The sequence below is a fragment of the Panthera tigris genome, chromosome F2 (assembly GCF_018350195.1).
Source record: "Panthera tigris isolate Pti1 chromosome F2, P.tigris_Pti1_mat1.1, whole genome shotgun sequence".
Classification (NCBI taxonomy): Eukaryota; Metazoa; Chordata; class Mammalia; order Carnivora; family Felidae; genus Panthera; species Panthera tigris.
This window is the reverse complement of record NC_056676.1, coordinates 68,504,735-68,522,785: the sequence shown is the minus strand read 5'-3', so window position 1 is coordinate 68,522,785 and position 18,051 is coordinate 68,504,735. Positions and strand designations below refer to the sequence as shown.

General features: G+C 42.2%; 1 long non-coding RNA gene across 3 annotated transcripts; it reads right to left on the bottom strand.

Moving 5' to 3' along the window:
* Window positions 1-11,639: 11,639 nt before the first annotated feature.
* LOC107179126 lies at window positions 11,640-13,812 on the bottom strand. Of its 3 annotated transcripts, none has more exons than XR_006213286.1 (4): window positions 13,706-13,812; window positions 13,187-13,524; window positions 12,128-12,384; window positions 11,640-11,810 (listed from the first exon to the last, which is right to left on the bottom strand). It is a non-coding gene; the product is annotated as an uncharacterized LOC107179126 (long non-coding RNA). The 3 variants fall into 3 exon arrangements; XR_006213284.1 differs by having other exon boundaries at window positions 13,212-13,524; XR_006213285.1 differs by having other exon boundaries at window positions 13,212-13,521.
* Window positions 13,813-18,051: the final 4,239 nt, after the last annotated feature.

Here is an 18,051-nt window from a genome sequence, read left to right as displayed (position 1 = left end):
CTTGAAGAAATCAAGTTATCTGTCTTTTACGATGTCCCCCATTCTGAATGTGTGTTTCTTTCCTTAGAGTTTTATTTAACTTGTTATCCTTTCTCATGCCCCTTTCCTATAGATGAGCCCTTGAGGATTGATTTGATTCAGATTCAGAATCAGATTTTTGTTTTGTTTTGTTTTTGGCAAGAATACTTCACGAGGGCGCTTTGTGTGTGTCTCATACTAAGCACACCAAGCTAGACACAAAGTCTGACTACTCCACCTCTCCTGCGGCTCAGATGAATTGGTGGATTCGGGTGATTTACACAGTTTTAATTATCATCATCAATGACCGGTATTGTAAAGTTAAGTATCAGCAAGGTAGCAGGCACTCAGCTTGGCATCACGTGTATGTTATCTTCTTGAACCCACACAAAAACTGCATAAAAAGGTCTCCTCGTGCTCGTTTATTAACGAAGCGAAACAGGCTCAGAGGTTAAGTGGGTTGCCTGAAGTCATACAACTAGTGAGTGACAGAGGCAGGGTATGGAGTAAGGTCTGATGGACTCTGGAGTCTATGTTCTGAACAATTAGGTGACATCATCTGTAGTTTTATTTCTTTCCAGTGCATTCTCACAGACTTGCTCCTAGAGATTTCGATTCTTGTCCCTTGAGTGGATGGTCTGTGTAGAGTAATTTAGACTTTTAACGTTAGAGCCAGTGTTGGGCAAAGGGCCAAAGAGGGAGGCCACTTCGGTACCAAGCAGTCCACAGGAGGAGGAAAGGAAAGATAACAGGTTATAGGGCAAGGTGCTTAGAACAGGTGGCATAGGCAGCGAAGTTCAGAAAAGCAATCTATTCAGATGCTTTTAATTGCACTTTATAAAAACGCAATCCAAAAATAACTTAAGAAAAAAGGATCTTTGATTTAATCAGGTCACCAAACTATGGAAAGGCCAGAGATAGGCTGTCCCCAGGAATCTACGGAGCCAAGTACTAGAGTTCCATTGAATGCTCTCTCCATCTCTCAGCTCAGCTTCTTCATGCATGCTGGTTTCCTGCTGTCAGGCTGGCTGTCTCCACACGGCAGTAAGCAAAGCTACAAGCAGCTTATCCTTACAGCTAACTGCATGAACAGAGAGGAAAGAGAACTTTCTCTTCTTAACTCTAGTGGAAAAAATTCCAGGGAAAAACTCTGATTGGCTGAGCTTGGACCAATCACTATGGCCAGGGAAGGGGAGCCCTACCATTGGGTGACTTGGATTACATGTCCCTTCTATGACCAGTAAGGCAGGTCCATTACTGTAAGAAAGGAATTAATCACACAGATAATGGCACTACGAGGGGGATTGTGAGCTGGATTGTCACTCCAGACTCCATTTTCCTCCTTCCTTCTTTTCTTTTCTTTTTTCTTTTTTCTCTTTTTTATTCTCTATTCTTTTCTTTCTTTCTTTCTTTCTTTCTTTCTTTCTTTCTTTCTTTCTTTCCCTTTCTTCCTTTCTTCCTTGCTTTCTTCCTTTCATCCTTTCTCTCTCTTTCAGGTGTAATCGACATACAATATTATATTAGTTTCAGGTGTATGACACGATGATTTAATATTTGTGTACAATGCAAAATGATCACCAATGTCTAGTTGTCATCTGTCCCCTTCAAAACTAGAATTTTTTTCCTTGTGATTAGCTCATTTTCCATATATTCTTATTAAGAAACAAATGACAACAGATGATACTTAGAGGCAGGCTCTTTTGACTAAAAAGAACAAATGTAAGGGGGAGATAACGGAAGTTAATTAAATACCCACATGTACTACGTAATATTTCCAAATGCTACATTGTGGCTCGTTTAATCTTAAGTAACACTACCAGAAACTCAGCATTTGATTCTCTCTCTTTCTCTTTTGTTTTTAAAGACTAAACTGAGGCTCACAGAAGTTAAGCGACTTGCCCAAGATCAAAGTTAGTAAATGTGAAGTCAAGATTTGAATCCAAGTTTTTATGATCCTAATGCCTATGCTCTTTCCTCTGGGTCAGACATCTTTCAGTGCCAGAGGGACTGAGGACAGAGGGATAATACTTAGCTACAGAAATTCTGCATGTAAAAGAGATGCTTCTTCCCCAAAATGAGGCAGGGCCCTATTAATGTTATAGGTAATCTGGCCAAAGCAAAATCAAACTCATGGCAGATACATCATAGAATAAAAACCGTTTTTCATCACTTAAACCCAAATGGAGGGACATTCTACAAAATATCTGATCCATATTCCTCAAAGCTGGTCAAGGTCATCAAAAACAAGGAAAGGCTGAGATGCTGTCACAGACCAATGGAGATTAAAGAGGCATGGCAGCTAAATTCAATCCCGGATTGAGTCTTGGAACAGAAAAAGAAAAAGACATTAATGGAAAAATTGGTGAAATCCAAATAAAGTCTGGAGTTTCACTAAAAATAATGTACCCATGTCGGTTTCTTAGCTTTGACAAATATTACCATGATAATGTAAGTTGTTAATGATAGCGGACGCTGGGCGAAGGACATACAGGTGCTCTTCGCACTATCTTTACAGTTATTCTGTGAATTTAAAGTTATTCCAAAATTAAGTGTTTGTTAAAACAAAATTGTGTGTGTGTGTGTGTGTGTGTGTGTGTGTGTGTGTTCATTTTCCCCTGAGTAAACACATGATCAATTGTAGAGCCTGGGGCAAACCTGTAGGTGGGGGGAGCTCCTGACACAAGGTGTTATAGACTGAATGTTGTATCCACCCCCAGATCCATATGTTGAAGACTTATTCCTCAATGTGCTGGTATCTGGAGGTGGTGCTTTGGGGAGGTAATTAGGCTTGGACAAGGTCATGAGGATGAGGCCCCTGTGATGAGATTAGTGTCCCGATAAAAAGAGGAAGAGATCCAGAGCTCACTCGCCCGCCAGCATGTGAGGACACAGAGAAAAGGCAGCCATCTGCAAGCTAGGAAGAGAGCTCTCACCAAGAACCGAATCCACTGGCACCTTGATCTTGGACTTCACAGCCTCTGGACCTGTAAGAAATCAGTGTTTGTTGTTCAAGCTACGCAGTCTGTGGTATGTTGTTATAGCAGCCCGGGAAAGACCAAGACAGAGGATGACATCCTTTGTTCAGGGTGGCAAGCTAAAGAAACGATACTTTAAAATGAAATTGCAGTAACGTGGGGGAACTGGTAATGGTTGATTTTGACTCGTATCTCACATTCCACCCAGGCAAACCTTTCTTCTATGGTTGCTCGCAGTGCAGACTAGGATGTCGCTAAAGCTCACTTCCTTCTGTGCCACGTTTGAGTCACCAATCCAGGGTTGGACCCCAAACGGTGTTGAAACATGTGCCGCCCCTCTAGAAGTTGTCCCAGCACGCCCCCCCCCCTTCCCCAGTGCTCCATATCTCAGCTTCTGTCCATGGCTTCATTAATTCTCCGGGTTTGCAAACAGCACAGACCAAAGAGAGACTTGCTAATTTCTAATGGTGCCTGATCTCAAATGTACCATTTGGATGGCTTACTAAAAATGAAGAATGTTCTCCCCATTAAAGTCTTCGCAGATGATAAAACTGCATGATCCACTGAGAATATTATGGCTCCTCATTCCTTCCAATGGTGTCTCATTTTTCACATGTTTTCCTTAACCAGCTATAGGAGGTGGGTTAAAAAGAGAAAATAGTGTGGGTGACTTGGCTCCAATTGAGAGAAGAGTTAGGATTCTAAGCATGCGCCCAGTTGACCCTCTTCTTTTCGGGGTAGGACAGAGGGTCTTGCGTAAAGTTTATAAATACACAGATTTCAGAGTTGAAAGTAGGGTGACTGACATTCCTGGTTTGTCCATGACGGAGGAGTTTCCAGGCATGTAAGACTTTCAGAGTGAAATTGGGACAGTTCCAGGCAAGCTGGGATGGTTGATCATCCAGATGGAAGGGACCATAAAGCAATCTTCTCAGACATAAGGCTCCAAAATATATTCTCTCCTCTGGGGGTTCTGACTAGATAAATATTCAAAGGGGTCTGTACACGGTAGATGTGGTGTCAGGAAGCAATGGGTGTCATTGACAGAGATGGATTTGGGCTGGTCATGGGGGCGGTACGAAGCTGGTCTGGCAGAGTCACAGTCAGAACACCTGGGTGCAGGTACCAGCCCTATTGCAAAACAGCTGAGGACACTTGTATACGTGATTCGTCTGTGCTACTCCAGCTTCTTCATCTGCAAAGTGGGAATAGTATTTAGTACCTCCCTCATATGTTTGCCTTGAGATTGAAATTCAATAACTCAGGTAAAGTTCTTAAAATTCCACTTCGCGTATACAAAGTGCTGGCCAAATATCACCTTTTATTATTGCTGTTGGTACCATTAGCGGTCTGGATTTTTATTCCTAGCTCTGCCGGTTACCAGTCCCGTGGCCCTGGTGATCGCAGCTTCCTCATCTGTAAATGGAGAAAATGACACCACCTGACGAGGGATCAGGTGGATTTAGTGACAAAGCAAACGCACAGTCCTCGTATAGATCGTGGAGGCTGCTTTCTCCTCCCGAGGAGGTCCAAGTGGTCCAAAGCTCACGTCCTCTTGTCTCATATTTAGCTCCGTTAGTGGAGTAGAGAGACAGCAGGATTTGTAGACTGGGTCTTAGTCTTGGCTATGCCATGACTAAAGTGTTCATTTAGTGACTTTTCCTTAAAGCAAACAAACAAAATGCTCTGCTTTTCTTGAAAGCCTGGAAATTGGCTGTGGAGGCAGTTACCCAAAAAGAGTGTCAGTCATGCTTTGATAGAGGGAATCATCATTGGAAGAAGCATGTAATCTCTGTAATTATTCACGCTATAACCCACATGTTACCTTTGTCCTCGTTCTTCAGTTCTCGTCCCTTTCCAGATATATCCACTCAGGCACAATCATGACTAAGCAGTGTCATACACTGATGATTCTTTTTTAAGGGACCGTGGAGTTGAGGCTGTAACTGTAACTATAACACAATTCACCACGATCTCCTTCTAGTTCTCCTTTGCCGTTTCCTTCTTCTCTCCTTTCTTTTTCCTTTTCCCTTCTTCATTGCCCCCATCTGCCCTTTCTCTGCCTTCTGTCTTGCCAGAACACTTCCTCATTCTTGATCCTCTCCGTCTCTCAGCCCTCGCAGTAGAGACTACCCTGTGTTCCTCAAAGGTGGTTTTCTCTTGCGCTTGGACCCATGGTGAGAGTACATTTCCCAGGGTCCTTTGCAGTGAGGTGTAGCCATGTGACGGAGCTGATCCACTGACATATGAGTAAAAATGGGGAGCACCGCTTCCTGATGACCTGGCCCGTAAAAACCTCTCATGGACGGTCCACTCTCTCTTCCCGGCACTACCGGCTCAGTGTTGAAATCCAGGGACTGTTGATGGTGTTGAAGCCTCCAGCAACCTGTCTACATGTGGGGCTGAACTACTTCTAACTCTGGTCTACACCTCTACCCCTTGCCATCACAATCATCTCTTGGGGGCTTACGTGAGTGAGAAAGTTCTTGTAAATGAAAATTAAACTTTATGTCTAAATAGCCCGAGAAGACTCCTTTCCCACTGTTTCGGATCTTGTGCTTTTCCAAGTCACTCTCTTTCTCTTTTTGCCATTGGTCAATTTTATTAGGAAGTGGATATTACAGCCATATGAAAAGGGCTGTTACACAGGAAAAAAAGCCACAAAGGGCAAAATTCAATCTCTTGGAGGTTGGGGGGGCGGGGACAAAAATGGAAGGGACAACACTATTGCTTTGCTTTAGTGACACTTTATGAGCTAACCTCCCCGAGACCCGGGACCACAGCACTTTTGCTCTCTCTTTCATCTTTACTGCCTGGCACAGAGTAGGTGTTCAATAAAAATGTGTTCAGTGGGGGTGTCTGAGCGGCTCAGTCAGTTGAGTGTCTGATTCTTGATTTTAGCTCAGGTCATGAACCCAGGGTCATGGGATGGAGCCTCACATCTGGCTTTGTGCTGAGGGTGGAACCTGCTTAACGTTCTCTCTTTCTCTCCCTCTCTCTCTCTCTCTGCCTCCTCCCCTTCTCGTGTGTGCTCTCTTTCTCTCTAAAATTATTTTAAAAATGTGTTCACTGGATGTGCATGTATGGCCTCAGATCCTCTAGCTACCTGCTGGAAGAACATTTCTCTTCTTCTTCTTTTCTTTTTTTTAAAGTTTTATTTAAATTCCATTTAGTTAACATACAGTGTAATATTAGTTTCAGGTGTGCAATACAGGGATTCAACACTTCCATACATCACCCAGTGCTCATCACAAGTGCACTCCTTAATCCTCATCACCTATTTAACCCATCCTCTCACCCACCTCCTTCTTTCTTTTTTTAAATCGTTTTATTTTATTTCACTTTTTTCTTCATGGTTAAGTATACTCTTTAACCCCCATTCCCTATTTTCCCATCCCCTCACCCACCTCCGCTCTGGCAACCATCAATCTGTTCTCTATAGTTAAGAGTCTGTCTCTTCGTTTGTCTCTCTCTGTTTTGTTTTCCTTTGCTTGTTTGTTTTGTTTCTTAAATTCCATATATGAGTGAAATCATGTGGTATTTGTCCTTCTCTGACTGACTTATTTTGCTTGGGATCGTCTTCTCTAGCTCTGTCCATGTCCTTGCAAATGGCAAGATTTCATTCTGTTTTATGGCTGAATAATACTCCAGTATGTACATATGTATATATATACACACCACATCTTCTTTATCCATTTACCTATCAGTGGGCACTTGAGCTAATTCCATAGCCTGGCTATTATAAATAATGCTGCTATAAACATAGGGGTATATGTATCCCTTTGAATTAGTGTTTTCATATTTTTTGATCAGAGTAGTTTTAATTTTTTGAGAAACCTCCATACGATTTCCCACAATGGCTGCACCAATCTGCATTCCTACTAACATTGCAAGAGGGTTCCTTTCTCTCCACATCCTCACCAACACCTGTTGTTTCGTGTGTGTGTGTGTGTGTGTGTGTGTGTGTGTGTGTGTGTAGCCATTCTGATTCTGACAGGAGTAAAGTGACATCTCACTGTAGTTTTGATTTGTGTTTCCCTGATGAAGAGTGATGTTGAACATCTTTTCATGTGTCTGTTGGCCATCTGGATGTCTTCTTTGGAGGAATGTCTCTTCATGTCTTCTGCCTATTTTTTAATTGTGTTATTTGTTTTTTAGGTATTGCGTTGTATCTGTTCTTTATATATTTTGGATACTAACCCTTTATCAGATATATCATTTGCAAATATCTTCTCCCACTCAATAGGTTACCTTTTAGTTTTGTTGATTGGTTCCTTCACTGCACAGAAAGTTTTCATTTTGATATAGTCCCAAAGGTTTAGTTTTGCTTTTATTTCTATTGATTCAGGAGACCTATCTAGAAAAATGTTGCTACAGTTGATGTCAGAGAGATTACTGCCTGCACTCTTTTCAAGAATTTTTATGGTTTCAGGTCTCACATTTAGGGCTTTAATCTATTTTGAGTTTATTTTTGTGTATGGTGAGAAAAAGTGGTCCAGTTTCATTCTGTTGCATGTGGCCGTTCAGTTTTTCCAACACTATTTGTTGAATAGACTGTATTTTTCCCATTGTATATTCATTCCTCCTTTGTCAAAGTTAACTGACCATATAACTGTGGCTTATTTATGAGTCTCCTATTCTATTCTCATATCTATGTGTCCATTTTTATGCCAGCACCACACTGTTTTAAAAGCTACCACATTGTAATATAACTTGAACTCTGTAATGTATCTTGAACACCTCTAGTTTTGTTTTTATTTTTCAAGATTGCTTTGGCTATATGAAGTCTTTCATGGTTCTGTACAATTTTTTTAGGATTGTTTATTCTAGTTCTGTGAAAAATGCTGTTGGTATTTTGACAGAGATTAAGTCTATCGATTGCTTTGGGTAGTATGGACATTTTAACAATATTTGTTCTTCTCCAAGTCTCTCTTTTCTTGATTATGTAGATCTCAGGCAGCTGTTTCCATGCTGGCACCCTCACAATCCGTGCAGTGCTCAGCAAAGAAGCCTTCAATTACAAAGGAAGAGTACATTCAATAATATTTATTTTTGGTGATATACTATCTTACATTCAACATATAATCACAATACACTATGTTCTCTCCCATTCTCTAGAAATGAGATAGAGCAAGGAAAGTCAACAGCTGCCTTCAGTGTTCTAAAATGGATAATACAATATAGTTTAGAAGTCAGAGAGCCTTATGGAAGTCAAAGCAGGGATAACTAATTCAAAGTGGACCTGGGGTGCCTAGGTGACTCAGTCGGTTGGGTGTCTGCCTTTGACCCAGATCATGATCTCATGGTTTGTGAACTGAAGCCCCACATCGGGCTTTCTGCTGTCCACACAGAGCCCTCTTTGTAACCTCCATGTCCCCCTCTCTCTGCCCCTCCCCTGCTTGCATCTCTCCCTCTCTCTTTCTCTCTCTCTCTCAAAAAAATTTTTTTAAAACAACACAAAACAAACACAAAAACAAAGTGGACCTAAGTCAGGCAAGTCTTCCTAAGGAAGGACCTGACTTGAATCTTAAAGAATGAGTAAGAACCAAGCAAAGGGTGAAGGAAGGGCGAGCTCACATGAGAATTATAAACAGGACGGCAGTGAGATGGCATGACTTCCCCAGAAACTTCATTTTACATCAGGCCAGAATGAAAGGTATAGATGACTTGGGTTTGGATGATAAACCTGGAGATCCCAGCTGGGACCGGATCCTGAAGGACATCACATTGAAGGTTAATGTGCATTTGACACCATCTGTTCTTGTCTCCTTATTAATATACCATGTCATGATTCCCCAGTCACCACATCGAGAATAATCCCTGTTCCCCATACATGGCTGCCCCTGTGTGCTAAGCACAGTCCCTGAGGTGGGAGAGATATCAGTGCAATGACCGAGCTTTTCCACAGTCGCTCTGAAATGTCACTGTCTTGGGTGTTCTTAGGGTCAGCCTCACTCTGTGTGAATTTGCTGAGGAGCTTCCGTGAAGAAAAAACCGTGTGGTGTGGGAGAACGTGACACAGTACCTTAAAACTCTTCTTTGTGTGTGGGTCGTGAGCGTTTTCATCTTCAACCACAATATCATCACCGTTGCTGCATTTTGTCCTTTTTACTTATACAGCCCTTTACTGATGATAATGGTTTTACTTAAATTTGATCTTCCCTACTCTCCTCTACAATGTGCAAAATGGATTCTGTGATCTCATCGTGTAGGCCTGAGGTCTAGAGAATTGAGATATTTTGCCTCTCATCATTTGTAGGTGGTTGAGCCAGGATCAGAATTTCGATTCAACAAGTGTTTTCTAAGGCTTCACCTCCTTGAGACCAACCATCACATCTCTTAAAATATTGGCACCTTACCAGTGCTTTAAATAGCCACTTAACCTCGATTTGAGATTTAACTTAAAATAGTGATTCAGCACATGAGCTTTGAAACAGAGGCTAACCTGGATTCAGAACCTGGTTCTCGGCATATTTGGGTGAAACCTAACCCTAGCAGAGCAGCGGGTTCTTACGTGTAAGTGGGACTGTGAATGTTTTCCTCATAGGGCTGTTGTGAGAGTCAGATGCGGCATTTAGCATACTGCCTGGCACACAGAATTGCTTAGTTTATGCTATTGTCTCTTGGTCCCTGGGTCTCTATTTGCAGTCATTATCTTTACCTTACACGAAATTTTAAATGTATTCGAGTGTAGGCAGAGTTGCACAGTGACCACCCCATACCAAACACACAGCATCTACAGGGCTCAGCTCATGACCAGTTTGACCCCCGGTACCACCTTCTTTTCCCCGTTATTACTTTGAAGGAGATGTCAAGCATCCTATCCTTTCCTCTGTAAGTTATGCAACATGTACCCTTGAAAGATAAAGATTAAAAAGTAGTAATAACCATGGGGCACCTGGGTGGCTCAGTTGGTTAAGCATCCGACTCTTGATTTCAGCTCAGGTCACAATCTCACCGTTCGTGGGTTTGAGCCCTGCATGGAGCTCTGTGCTGACAATGCGGAGCCTGCTTGGGATTCTCTCTGTTTTTCTCTCTCTCTGCCCCTCCCCTGCTCACACTTGCACTCTCTCTCTCTCTCAAAATAAATACATAAACTTAAAAAAATAGTCATAACTACAGTACAGTTATCACTTGGCCCTGAAAAACACAAAACCAAAGAAAACCAATAGTCGTAGCAGACTGAATAGTAACTCCCCAGAGATGTTCATGTCCTGATCCCTGAACCTGTGAATAAGTTATATGGCAGAGGAGAATTAAGGTTACATATGGGTTTACGATTGCTAATTGGCTGACCTTAAAATAGGGAGATTATCCTGGATTATCCAGGTGGGCCCAAGGAAATCGTAAGAGTCCTTAAAGGGAAGAGGAAAGCAGGGAGGGAGAACCATAGAGATGGCAGCAGAGGAAGAACATAGTTGTTTTTTTTTTTAATTTTTTAATGTTTATTTATTTTTGAGAGACAGAGTGTGAGCAGGGGAGGGACAGAGAGAGAGGGAGACACAGAATCTGATGCAGGCTCCAGGCTCTGAGCTGTCAGCACAGAACCTGATGCGGGGCTTGAACTCACAAACTATGAGATCATGACCTGAGTCGAAGTTGGACACTTAACTGACTGAGCCACCCGGGCACCCAAAGAAGGACATAGTTTGGTACTGCTAGCCTTGAAGGTAGAGGAAGGGGGCCAAGGAATGGGGGTGACCTATAGAAGTTGGAAAAGGTAAGGAAACAGTTTTTCCCTCAAAGCCTCTAGAAAGAATGAAATCATGTGGATACCTTTTATTAACTCAGTGAGACCCATTTCAGATTCCAGAACTATAAGATAACTTTGTGTGGTGTGAAAACCCCTAAATTTGTAGTAATTTGTTATAGGGCCGTAGGAAAAAAATATAACAATAATTACTTAATATCATCAAATATTCAGTCAGTTTAGCTCAGTGTTTGAACTCATAGCTGAGAATTCTGGCCATTGTACTTCTCTGTTTGGATTAAATGTCTAAAATATTGCTCTCATAAAAATATTTCAGAAGGCTTTAAGTCTATTTTTGACCAGAGAATCCAAATGAAGTATGTTGCTTCTAAAATGAAAGATAATTCTTGATGAAGAATATTTTATTTTATGTTACTCATTTTTTTTCATTCTTCTTCTACTATGAGTTATCTAGTTTGCTAACCCTTGGGAGGGTAGATATACTATGACCCACTCTTTCTCCTTCAAGGCTGTGGCAGCAAGGATAGCACAGAGATTAAAAACATAACTTCTGGGACCATACTTTCTGGTTAATTTCAGTTCTGCCACCGGCCAGCTGCATGATCTAAAGCAAGTTAACTACTTTCTCTGATCATCGGTTTCTTCATAGATAAAATGGGGTTAATAGTGGTACCTACGTCATAGGAATGCTATGAAAATCAAATGAGTTCACTGTTATGTGTGGAATCCACAGAATGCTGCCTGAAACCTATTAAGCATTCCATAAATTTTTTTTTGTTTATTATTATATAGTGCTTGGGTCAGAAAGATCTTGTTCAAGTTCTGAATCCTTACCTTCAGGTCGACACAATGGGATTAATAATGAAAACTTACTATATTTAACAAAATAACTGAAATATTTAGTATACAGCTCATAAAACACAGTGAGTAGTAGATTCATGTGATAATCATTTTTATTGTTCATTTAGTTGCTCACTTTACCTAGGAAATTCCGGGCTCAGTGATGTTCTATGAAATATTTACTGAAGTAAGGAAAGGAAAGCCAGGCAGTGATCTTGCATCTGTTAGTTTCTTCCAGGTTGGTCATCCACTTTTGCTACTGTGCTCTGGTGGGAGGAAGCAGAAGAACAAGGCTGGGAAGGGGTTCAAAATTATTACAAGCATCATAGGAACACCCTAAACTAACTCCCAGTGAGGTCTCCCTTGTATAATCCCCTCCTCTGCAGTGTGGACAGGACCTGTGACTAGCTTCTAACCAACAGAATATGGCAAAGGATGTCAGTCCCTCGATTCGGTTCCGCTATATGGCAGAGCATCCCTGCTGTCTAAGACGTAAGCATAGAAGCATTTTCTAGGAAACTTCTAAGTTAGCTGGAAAGTCATTATCTGCTCTTACTATGTCACAATAATTTTCTGGCATTACCTGACTCTTCAGTGAAAAACTTCTTGTATTGTTGCAGTCTGCTGCATTTGACTGATGGGGCCGATCAGGAAGGGGGCCAGAAGAGACCAATTTCTCTATCCAATTTCATTCCAAGTTTTGGCACAAAATTTCTCTAGAGTGAGGATATCAGTCATAGCACAGAGACTCCCAAGCCGTGGGGCTGTGGAGAAGCTCCAAGTACTAAGTAAAGTGGCCCCAAGTCATACTCTCCACAATAGTAGAAATTAAAAGGCAGCCTGGAGAGAATAGGAAGGATTACTGAAGCACCTGCTTTTCAAAGCTTAATGACCACCCCCAAAAAGACTGAGAACCTGCTTGAGAGTCCAGGGAAACTGAGGCTGGGGCACCTCCTGTGTGATGTAGGTGCGTGCATGTGCACACACACACACACACACACACACCCCTCCATAATCATAGAAGCTTGAACAAATAATCCAAGATTTGCAGTCAGAAAATCTTTTATTTTTTTTAATGGTTTATTTACTTCTGAGGGAGAGAATGTAAGCAGGGGAGGGACAGAGAGCGAGGCGGATAGAGGGTCTGAAGCAGGCTCCCAAATGACAGCAGCGAGCCTGATGTGGGGCTCGAACTGATGAACCGCGAGATCATGACTTGAGCTGTATTCAGCTGTTCAACCGACTGAACCGCCCAGGAGCCCAGAAGATCTTTTTTTGTTTGTTTGTTTTTTGTTTTTGTTGTTTGTTTATTTATTTTTGAGAGAGAGACAGAGAGACAGAGCTCGAGCAGGGGAGGGGCAGAGAGAGAGGGAGACACAGAATCTGAAGCAGGCTCCAGGCTCTGAGCTGTCAGCACAGGGCCTGACGTGCGGCTCGAACCCACGAACTGTGAGATCGTGACCCGAGCCGAAGTTGGTTGCTTAACCAACTGAGCCACCCAGGTGCCCCCAGAAAATCTTTTATTTTCAGCATACATGTAACTTTTGTATTTTATCATTTACTAACGAGAATAAGGAACAGGCACTATGAACTTTTGTTTGGGTCCTTGAAGATCTATAAAGACCCTCCTTAGGGTACATACCCTATCAACACTTGGAGATGCTCACCTTCCATGGCTGCCTGCCCTTCTCTGGCAATGGCAAAGGTACAGATTAAGACTCACTTCCTGCACTGCCAGCCGTAGCTGATCTCAACCTGGCTCCCCCTGGTCTCTATAGATACTCAGACCTGCTGATACTCTGAGCAGGAGGAATCTTGGGAACACCCGGGTCGTCTCTACCATTGACAGCAGAGGTCACCAAGCCTCAGAAGAGTGAAGCCACGTATTCAAGGTCACACAACCACTCTGGTGCAGGAACAGGACCAGCAGCCAAAGCCTGGTCTTCTTTCCAGCTCTGCCCTATTGCTATTCTGCATCTGCTGGAAGAAGGAGGCAGTGGATGTTCAGGGAATGCAAAGTCATGCTAGTGTTTGGATTTTAAAATTTAATATTGCAATTTTAGCCTAAAATAAAACCAAATTAAAAAGGTACATCTGCTGCAAAAAAAAATATTAAATAATGCACTTTGGGCGCTAATACACACAATTGTGAATAATTTACCTTGTAGATTTATTCCTAGTAGTAGGGCGGGCAAAGGCCCCAGGGGCAGGAAGGCAGCAGGGCTTTGTGGGACGTCTTTCCTCCTGGGCATTGCCCCCTCTTCCCTATTCCCTTCCTCAAAGCCATATAGTGACCTCAAACTTCCCTGTGTTCTTAGGGGTACCCCTTCCCGCATCACAATTGACATTTCTTATGTTCACCAGGCGGCCAGCTGTATTAGTTTGCTAGGGCTACTGTAACCAAGTATCACAGCCTGGGTGGCTTAACCAACAGAAATTTCTTGTCTCATCTCCTGGAGGCTGGAAGTCCCAGATCAAGGTGTTGGTTGGGACGGCTGGTTCTTTCTGAGGGCTCTGAGGGAGGGCTCTGTTCCAGGCCTCTCCCCTTGGCTTGGTTATCTTCATGTTCAATGGCATTCTCCCAGTATCTTCACCTGGTCACATCGTCTTCCGTCAGTACATGTCTGTGTCCCACTTACCCCTTCTTAGAATAAGCACAACAGTCATATTTGATTAGAGCCCACCAGAATGACCTTGCTTTATCTTGGTTGCCTCTGTAAACACCCGGTCTCCAAATCAAGCTATATTCTGAGGTACTGAGAGGTTAGGATTTCAACACGTGAATTTGAGCCAGGGATACGATTCAACCCTTATTGCCAACTGCACTGGTAGACCACGTGGCTGTGAGCTGGCCAGAAGATAGGACTTGTTTCTCCCGGCTCTGAGTTCCTTTCTCAGTCTCACCATCGTCTGCCTGAGAGAACATGAATAGGTCACCGCTTCTTTCTAAGCTTCTACTCCTGTGTTTTCAAATTAGACGAAATCACACCTGCTTCTCAGAGCTGTGATGACAAACAGGATAGCATCCATAAAAAGTTCTAGGACAACACCTGATACATCAGACCTTTTCAGTACCTGTTTATGTTCCTACTTTTGTCCACACCAAGAAAATACCCATACGTAAGTACTTACTCTGATCATTATTAAAGGAAACTGAGCAAAATACAACTACATATCTGCCCTTGGGAGCTTTCGTTCAAAGAGAATGTCATATATAAAAACAAACAAAACCAATATATAAAATAAAGCACGGTAGTGGGAAGGATGGGACCAACCACCAAGGATCCTTCTTCTCCCCAATATTTACATATTCCCTGAGAACACTCAGGAGTAATTTCTTCCTTGTTTTTCGAGGTGTGCAGGGCAATGGCTTGGGTAGTTTTACTTTATATTTAAAAATAACAAGGGGCACCTGGGTGGCTCAGTTGGTTAAGCGTCCGACTTCGGACAGGTCACGATCTCACAGCTTGTGAGTTCAAGCCCTACGTTGGGCTCTGTGCTGACAGCTCAGAGCCTGGAGCCTCCTTTGGATTCTGTGTCTCCGTCTCTCTCTCTGTCCCTCCCCTGCTCATCCTCGGGCTCTCTCTCTCTCTCTCTCAAAAGTAAATAAACATTAAAAAAAATAACAAATGGGATCTATGTATGGTTATGAAATGCAATAGAAAAGTTGAAAATATCATTACATACTTTTTCATAAAAATCTGTTTATTTGTCTTTGGTAAAAAATAAGACCGTATAATAAGTGTCGTTTGATAAATCTTCACATTCCCTATGTTAACAACACCCCTTGAACATTGTTCTATGTTAATGCATGTCCTTCCCTAAATCATTTTCAATGGCTAAATAGCTTTTTGTTATATCGGTGAACCAAAAGTTGATGGGCGTATAACTTTTGGCAAATTTTGAATTATTCTGATAATGAATATCATTTTTAGACCTTGTATATAGCTAATATTATCCAGTATTATTATTAGTAGTAGTATTATTGACCAATGCTTTGATGAGATCCTTAATCTTTCTACATCTCCTTGCTCTTTCCACTGGTATGATCATTAATCTTCGCATATATAGACCCAAACCGAATAGCTGGGGTTGTGGAAGATGAAAAGGACATGTTATACACAGAGCTCTATTCACAAGAGTTTTAAAAATCCAACACAAGGATTTGTAAATATATCTGGAGAGACTTATTATGCTCGTGCTTCAAATAAATTAGTTACCAAACTGCTGCTGAAAAAAAAAAAAAACAACCTCTTCCAGCAGGACATTTGAAAATAGTAGGGAGAGAGGATATAACAATTAGAATTCAGAAGAAGGTACTAATGAGTCATAGAGGAATCTGGAGAAAGGGTTTTGACTGGGAAGAAAAATGGCTGAGGGAACATACAGAAAGTAGAGCCTGGAAAGGAAGTAGCCCTTGTCCATAATGTAGCACAAAGGGGGAATCCCGCCCAGAAAGTGGTGCAAAAAATCAAAGATCTCGCCTGAAGTAAGGAACCCCTTTATGATTGCTGGGGCTTTTGTCTTTATGGAATTTTGTGAGAAAGTGCTGGAAGGATGTGGGTTCTGGAGTTGAAGCTCATTGTGTCGTGCAGACTTAAGCAAGTCAGTTACTATCGCTGGGCCCAGCTTTCTCAATCTGTAAACTAAGGACACTGGGTTAGAAAATGAATAAGGTCCCTTTTAGATTCTATTTTTAAAAATCCTTAGTCTTTTAAGATTGCACAGATAGAAAACTAACAACTTAATGAGTAAAGAGGCTAGGAGGTTAAAAGTGCAAAGTCAGGGCTTCACCAAATGTTATTAAGCCTCGGGTCCCACCTCTGCTAAAGCCCCATCACTCCTGCCCTCTCTTCTGGCTCCTGTCAATTTACTATTCAGATCAACTGACTAATTCTGTCTGAAAAGAGAATGGAAAATCTCCGTGTCATCGGATACACTTTCGCTTTGATGGATGAGGCTTAAGTTCCAAAGAGAGTGTTAGGCAGGAAAATCCGGCTCTTTCAAACTAATTACTGCATATCTGATTTATTTTCCTCCTTAATGCTGTTTATTTTGTTTTTATTCAAAATATAAAATTGCTCCCAGAGTTGGGAGATTAATGGCTTTCTTCTCCTTTAGCAACAGATCATTTGTGGATCCAGGTTATAAATAGGAGGTTAGAATCCATGACTCATTGTTTTGTTTTGTTTTGTTTTGTTTTTTCCTTGTTCATACAGGATGTCCCTTGAGATTAACTGTGGCTTTTTTTTTTTTTCCTGTCAAGTTAGAAACATTAACATCTAATTATTTGTGGGCTGCTGTGTGCAAGGTTTTTGTTTTTAGGAAAATGTAATGCTTTTTTTGTGTGTGCCATTCTCCTGGAAAATTTCATATTTTGATAAACTAGAATTTCAAACATCATTGAGCCACGGCCTGATTGATCACATTTTTGCTTGATTGATTCATCCATCCATTTAACAAATGTGTATTTATTGTACACTGACTCCATATAAGGAATGTGTATGTTCAGTGTTTCAAATACAGCAGGCTCTGATACTGAGGCTGGAAGGAACAGAGGTAGGGAATTGCTTCTTGGGTCAATTTGTTGTATGCTTGGAGTTTATTCATTTGTTTATTACGTGTTTCCTACTCATCCATCAAACATCTGCTACAGTCACCCATCCTGCTGGGGTTTTTGCACGAGTATGGTGCATTTGCCATTCGTCCGTTCATTTATTCAGCAGCAAAAGCAAGAACAAAATACAATCCCCTACCAGGTGTCACTCCCCAACTAGACTGTGAGATATCAGGAAAACCGTTTTGAAGGGCTTTGAATGACATATTTAAAGAACTTCGACTTAATTTAGTATCTGTTGTTGTTGTTGTTGTTGTTGTTGTTGTTGTTTTCCCCTGCTTTATCCATGCTCTGGTATACTCCCTGGCTGTTGAACTTGAGACAAGTTACTTAACCTCTCTGTGCCTCAGTTTCTCATACATTAAGTGGTGTACCCATCAGTATGCAGTCAAGAAAATAGAATGCACTGCAGATATTTCCAGCAGAGAAGGCTTCAGTGCAGGTGATTAGTTATAAGCCTTGGGAAGAGATCGAAGAATAAAGGGGAGAAGAGAACGACCAAGAGGGGAGTAGGCGCTTGCTTACCAGACTTGGCGGGAGCGCAGCCTGCGCGTGCTGTTCATCTGCTAGAGGCATGGTCGCTGCCACTGCTCTCAGGCAGTCCCCGCAGCTGTGAGGACCAGAAGGGGCACCCCCACTAACACCGCTACCACTGGGGCGGGATGGGGGGGGGAGACACCCGCGGCAGCAGGGAGCAAGCAAAACAAGACAAAGGCAAACTTCTCCCTTCCTCCAGTGTTCCAGTCTCTCCCAGTGCCTCCCACTGGCAAAGCCCAACCAGGAGGCAGCTGACCAGGGGGCCTGGGAACTGTAGTGTGCAGGCTCCCACGCGGTGTAAAGGAGAACAGCAGAGGGCAGGAATGGAGCTGGCAGTTGACAGGCAACCAGCA